We start from the raw sequence: 6658 nt of genomic DNA on the forward strand, positions 1-6658 counted from the left end.
ATTGCTTTTTTTACATGCTTTCAAATGTTGAAAAAGCGTATATATACGTTTGGACCATTTACGGGTTAAAGGTACAGCTTCAGGGAAACTCAAAGCATAATCAACTAATGTTAAAATATATCTGTTTCCCAGATGAAAGTGGTGATAAAGGACCAACACTGTCAATAGCTACTCTTTCAAACGGTACCGTAAAGATTGGCATTTTGACCATAGGTACTCGCCGGGTACCTCAGGAGGATGACAGTTGGCAAACTTTACACGATCTACAATATGTAGTGATATCTGAGGACATTTTGGGCCAAAAATAGGTTTCCCTAATTTTATTCAAGGTTTTACGATGTGAGAAATGTCTGGCCACTGGCAGGTCATGAGCCATTTTAAAAACAGTCTCCCTGCATTGACTTGGCACAAGTAAGATGGAATAGTCTATCTCGTCTGAATTTAATTTGAATACCGATTTATACAAGATACCTCTTGTGATGAAAGATTGAATATCAGATTGGAGGGAGAGAGTATGGAGGAGGTGAACGTATTCAGATATTTGGGAGTGGACGTGTCAGCGGATGGGTCTATGAAAGATGAGGTGAATCATAGAATTGATGAGGGAAAAAGAGTGAGTGGTGCACTTAGGAGTCTGTGGAGACAAAGAACTTTGTCCTTGGAGGCAAAGAGGGGAATGTATGAGAGTATAGTTTTACCAACGCTCTTATATGGGTGTGAAGCGTGGGTGATGAATGTTGCAGCGAGGAGAAGGCTGGAGGCAGTGGAGATGTCATGTCTGAGGGCAATGTGTGGTGTGAATATAATGCAGAGAATTCGTAGTTTGGAAGTTAGGAGGAGGTGCGGGATTACCAAAACTGTTGTCCAGAGGGCTGAGGAAGGGTTGTTGAGGTGGTTCGGACATGTAGAGAGAATGGAGCGAAACAGAATGACTTCAAGAGTGTATCAGTCTGTAGTGGAAGGAAGGCGGGGTAGGGGTCGGCCTAGGAAGGGTTGGAGGGAGGGGGTAAAGGAGGTTTTGTGTGCGAGGGGCTTGGACTTCCAGCAGGCATGCTTGAGCGTGTTTGATAGGAGTGAATGGAGACAAATGGTTTTTAATACTTGACGTGCTGTTGGAGTGTGAGCAAAGTAACATTTATGAAGGGATTCAGGGAAACCGGCAGGCCGGACTTGAGTCCTGGAGATGGGAAGTACAGTGCCTGCACTCTGAAGGAGGGGTGTTAATGTTGCAGTTTAAAAACTGTAGTGTAAAGCACCCTTCTGGCAAGACAGTGATGGAGTGAATGATGGTGAAAGTTTTTCTTTTTCGGGCCACCCTGCCTTGGTGGGAATCGGCCGGTGTGATAATAAAAAAATAAATAAAAAAAAAAAAACCTCTTGTATGTTCAAATTTATGTGAAAAGTTTTTCCTTTGGATAACTTGATTTTTGCTAGCTGCATTATGGCAGTTCTGAAGAGAAGGACAATTACGTTGTAAATTGACAAGGGAGTCCTTAGATATATCTAAAGGCTTAAAATTGGGGAAAATCAAAGGATGGACAGTAGGAGAAGCCTGGGCTTTGGTCTGAACCCTAGTCAAGACATTTATAGTATTGGAGGCGATATCCTCACTTTCATCTAACAAGTGAACCGGTGATCCTACTACCTCACTTTCAAGAGTAGTATCACTGGTATCTAACCCCACATGAATATCAAGAGACATTGCCTCATCTGAGCTGTCGAGGGGGTTTTATGACTTTACAGGAAGAGGAGCTGAAAAACTTATGTCCATCTTTGGTGATGAAAGGTCAACCTCAGAAGGAAGAATGGCACCTTTTACATTACCTATTAGTATGAAGCAAGAGGTGATGGGAGCTAGTATGGCTTTGGACCAACCTGTGAACCATTTAGACCTAATGTAACAATGGATGGTAGGAAAAGTCTGTATGGCCCAAGTAGTCTGAAAGGATAGCAGAGGTGCGAGTTTCTTTAAGGTTAGGGAACAGCTTGTCAGAAATGACTATACACGAAATTAAATCTTCATCAGAGTACAAAACAAATTCTGGCCACAAAATAGAGCGAAACACCAACGTCAAAGACCTGGGAGTGATCATGTCAGAGGATCTCACCTTCAAGGACCATAACATTGTATCAATCGCATCTGCTAGAAAAATGACAGGATGGATAATGAGAACCTTCAAAACTAGGAAGGCCAAGCCTATGATGACACTCTTCAGGTCACTTGTTCTATCTAGGCTGGAATATTGCTGCACACTAACAGCACCTTTCAAGGCAGGTGAAATTGCTGACCTAGAAAATGTACAGAGAACCTTCACGGCGCGCGTAACTGAGATAAAACATCTCACTTACTGGGAGCGCTTGAGGTTCCTGAACCTTTATTCCCTGGAATGCAGGCGGGAGAGATACATGATTATATACACCTGGAAAATCCTAGAGGGGCTAGTACCGAACTTGCACACGAAAATCACTCACTACGAAAGCAAAAGACTTGGCAGACGATGCAACATCCCCCAATGAAAAGCAGGGGTGTCACTAGCACGTTAAGAGACCATACAATAAGTGTCAGGGGCCCGAGACTGTTCAACTGCCTCCCAGCATACATAAGGGGGATTACCAACAGACCCCTGGCAGTCTTCAAGCTGGCACTGGACAAGCACCTAAAGTCGGTTCCTGACCAGCCGGGCTGTGGCTCGTACGTTGGTTTGCGTGCAGCCAGCAGCAACAGCCTGGTTGATCAGGCTCTGATCCACCAGGAGGCCTGGTCGCAGACCGGGCCGCGGGGGCGTTGACCCCCGGAGCTCTCTCCAGGTAAACTCCAGGTAAACACGTGCATCCAGTGTCTCGTAAAATGGTAGATACATTAAGTCCATTAACTGTTCTCGAACAGAAGGGTGCCTGGTCATTACAGTCTTTAAAACACCTACCAACTTTTTGCACCTTCTTAGAAGGACAATCGGGACGTTTGTCCCTTAACACCACATAAATGACAAACCGGAATAAAAGACTTCAGTTTACTTTCCACTAGAGGCTTTGATTTCTTAAGATCTGTTGAACCCTTGCCCTTAGGGTTCGATCCCTTTAGGTCTTTATAGGAATTGTGAGCCTCAGCATACAAGTCAGCGGCCTCAGCAACTTCCTCAGCTTTAATCAGGTTACGTTCTCTAATGAATGTTTGTATCTGGTGGGGAAGAGCTGTCAGGAACTGGTCAGCAACCATGAAGTCTAAGAGATTCATAACTGTGATCAATTCCTGAGCTCTCTATCTTTCTCTTTCTAACTGTCTCTTGATTTTCTCTTTCAATTTGATCTCTCTCCTTTTTCTCCTCTTTCTAATTCTTTCTTGGTTCTCTCTATTCTATCTCCTTTTTCTCTTTCTCTTTCCAACTGTCTTCTCTCTCAATTCTTTCTCTATCAATTCTTTCCTGGATCTTAGCGCTAATGAAAGCTTCTAAATTTTTCCCCGTTATTCCTAACTTACTCCCAGTGTTAATCCAAAACTGGTATTCCTCCATGCTTGCAAGAATAACTTAAACTACCAGGGGAAAATGAAACGGGTATCAAAGAAAACGGAGGGTTCAATGACTCACGAAATTGTAATGACACGATTGCAAACAAACCATACCACGGGCGGGGATAGAACCTGCGATCAGAGTGTCTCATGTTAACGGCTTTGAGGGGACTTGTGCTAGAGTTCGTCACGGCCACGCTAGCTGGAGATTCGTCTGTAAAAACTTGCATTTGTGGTCAGTGGTGTCTATGCTAACCTTCCTATGGTGTAGAAATATACCTAGATGGACGAATCTTATTGTGGCTTGCTGGTCCAGTGGCTAACGCGATGGTCTGGAGTTCTGAGACTCTTTGATCGTGGGTTCTATCCCCGCCCGTGGTATGGAGGGTTCAATTCCTGCTCTGCTCAAACTAAATCGGTGGGTTCAACCCCTGCTTCGATTAAACAGCATGTATGAATGAAAACTGAGGGTTCTATGCCGGCTCCAACCAAACAGTAAGTTGAATGGGGTCCCTTAACCATCCAGTCTTCTCGCCAACAGATCAAGTGTGTCCTACAACAGTTCCCTTGATATAATAGAGCTCAATGAAACAACTTGTCACTGGAAAATCTCGGGTCCCTAGAGTCTATTCTTCCAAATCGTTTCAAGCTCAAAAATAAAGGTGGCAGAATTAACTAGTATATCCTGCCTTGACTTACAACAAATTGAGACTATAACAATCACCAAATCTTTTAAATACCTGTACAGTAGTCCTACCATAGAGAATGATTACTCATGGCTGGTGGTAACCGTCTGTGGTATGTGGCGTTGAAGTTCCAATAGTAGATTTGACATGGAGTTGAATCTTGATTTATTCGAGTGATCCTGGCAAGGTCGCCACTTGTGAAGGCTTATTCAACCCTGTAAGATCTTAAGTAGGTCTTACCAAGGCTCGCTCCTCCTTAGGAAAATTAATGAATAGAAAAAGAATAATAACATACAAATATAAACACTTTATTGTTATAATTGAAAATATAAAACATTTAAATATGAACTTTTATCCTACGTGAAAGATGAATGAGAAATGAAATATAAAAATGATATTTGAATTCAACGCTAATATGTACAGTTAGACTTGGGTGTCTGGTTGATGTTGACACGTGCCTTGTAGAAATAGTAGCCATTGCTGAGGATGGGGGGGGGGGTCACAGCTGTTGAGTGACAACCCAACGACTAGTTCGTCAGTGTGTCTAGCCTTGAATAATCCGTCAAGATGATAGGAACGCAGGTCTTTCACCACTGCAAAGATGAAGGGTAGTTGCCTGGGGTTGGCTACACTCGGGTATGTAGATAAAAAGGTGACGTCCCAGAACTCTTGTGAAGTTCGTCTCCTTCAACACTGTTTCTGTGGTTGCCAGATGACCCAAGCTGACATTCCAAGCTAGAAAGAGACAAAAGTTAACCACTGCTTGAGAAATCACTCTCCATGATAAGTGTAAGGCACTTAAAAGAATGGTGAGGATTTAAAAGCAAAACATGGAAATGAAGGCAGAATGAACTAAGTCTTAGAATTGGTTAAAAGTGAAGCTTTTAACCAATATATTCACTAGAATAGGAGCAGAGGCTTTTACTTACAGTTGTGCTGGGAGCTGCGAGTCAAGTGATTATCCATTTGGTTGGAGCCCCACATGTCACCTTTCCGGGTGGAAAAAAGGGGGGGGGGGAAGCGGAAGCTAGACACTGACCCTACCTTAACAAGCAGACTGGCAATCAAACTATCATCACCATATACTCGATCACTACTCCTATCTGTTGAACTTTTCCCTCACACTTGATGTGAAGAATAATAATAGTCTACATTGGAACAGTTATTTGTAGGTTTTCTGTAAATTTTAAATTTGAATTCATTATTACCCTTAATAATTAAAACGTCTAGAAAAGGCAGTGAGTTATTTTCCTCAAACTCAACAGTAAATTTTATAGAATGGGCTAAGCTATTTAAAAGGTGTATATATCTCTGGGAATGGAGTGGTTGCATTAGCCAATTCAATTGAGAGGGTAATTGATGACTTGTGTAGGAATTTAAACTGATAGATTATAGAGGTATGGGTGTTTGTGGGGAAACAATCAGGCTGCAGCATTAGGGTTAAAAATAGCAGTTATTACCGGGATACCTCAGGGATATGTTTAAAAGACAATATTCAAAATAAAGTTGCTAGTAATGTCAAATCAACTGATCAACAAACAGAGGGATAGCAGAGGGCAACAAGTGACTGGCTCCCTTAACCCTTTCAGGGTCCGTCCCGTAGATCTACGGCTTTACGTTCAGGGTCCAAACCGTAGATCTACGTCATGAGCTCAGCTCACTCTGATAAACTGCGAGTGGTAAATTTGGGCCTAGATATGAGAGAATACATCTATGTGGTATGTGTGCACCACATAAAACAAATCCTGCAGCACACTGTGTATAATGAGAGAAAAAAACTGAGACCGTGATTTTCGATTAAAACAGCGACTTTGCAGCGTTTTTTCGTATGTTTTTTATAGTTGTATTTGTGATTTCTTGGTCTCATTTGATAGAATGGAAGACATATTACAGAAATAGAGATAATTTTGATTGGTTTTAGCACTGGAAATGGCTTGAAACTGAGCTCAAAGTGGCGGAAATGTTAAATTTTTGCCGATGTTCAAGAGTAAACAAACGACCTCACACGTCTAATACACGCCAGCTGGTGGGTCTAATATGCATTCACAAATGTGGTGATGATATTTATACAATTATTACAATATTGCATAACAGTAAATCTATTTTTTGTGTGTGAATAAAAATTCATTTATGTGAATAAAAAATCAAAATGGAATTTATTTGTAAAGCCTCAAAACATAATTAATGAACAGAGGAAATGTTAGTTTAGTGCCAGGAATACCTACATTGTTCTGGACCCTATTTTGAAATTGGAATATTTTGAACTTTGTGTTAAATTGGCCAAATTACCAATTTCTGGTCACTTTATTTTGTAGTTGAAACAGTTGACTTGGCGATTTCTTGTGCTCAATCGATAGAATAGAAGTAATGCTAGTGAAATAGCTAAGAATTTGGTTGACTGGAACAATGTAATTGGCCTAAAATGGGAGTCAGTCGGCAAAATCGCCGATTCGTAAATATCGCT

This window comes from Cherax quadricarinatus, chromosome 45, assembly GCF_038502225.1.
Source record: "Cherax quadricarinatus isolate ZL_2023a chromosome 45, ASM3850222v1, whole genome shotgun sequence".
NCBI lineage: Eukaryota > Metazoa > Arthropoda > Malacostraca > Decapoda > Parastacidae > Cherax > Cherax quadricarinatus.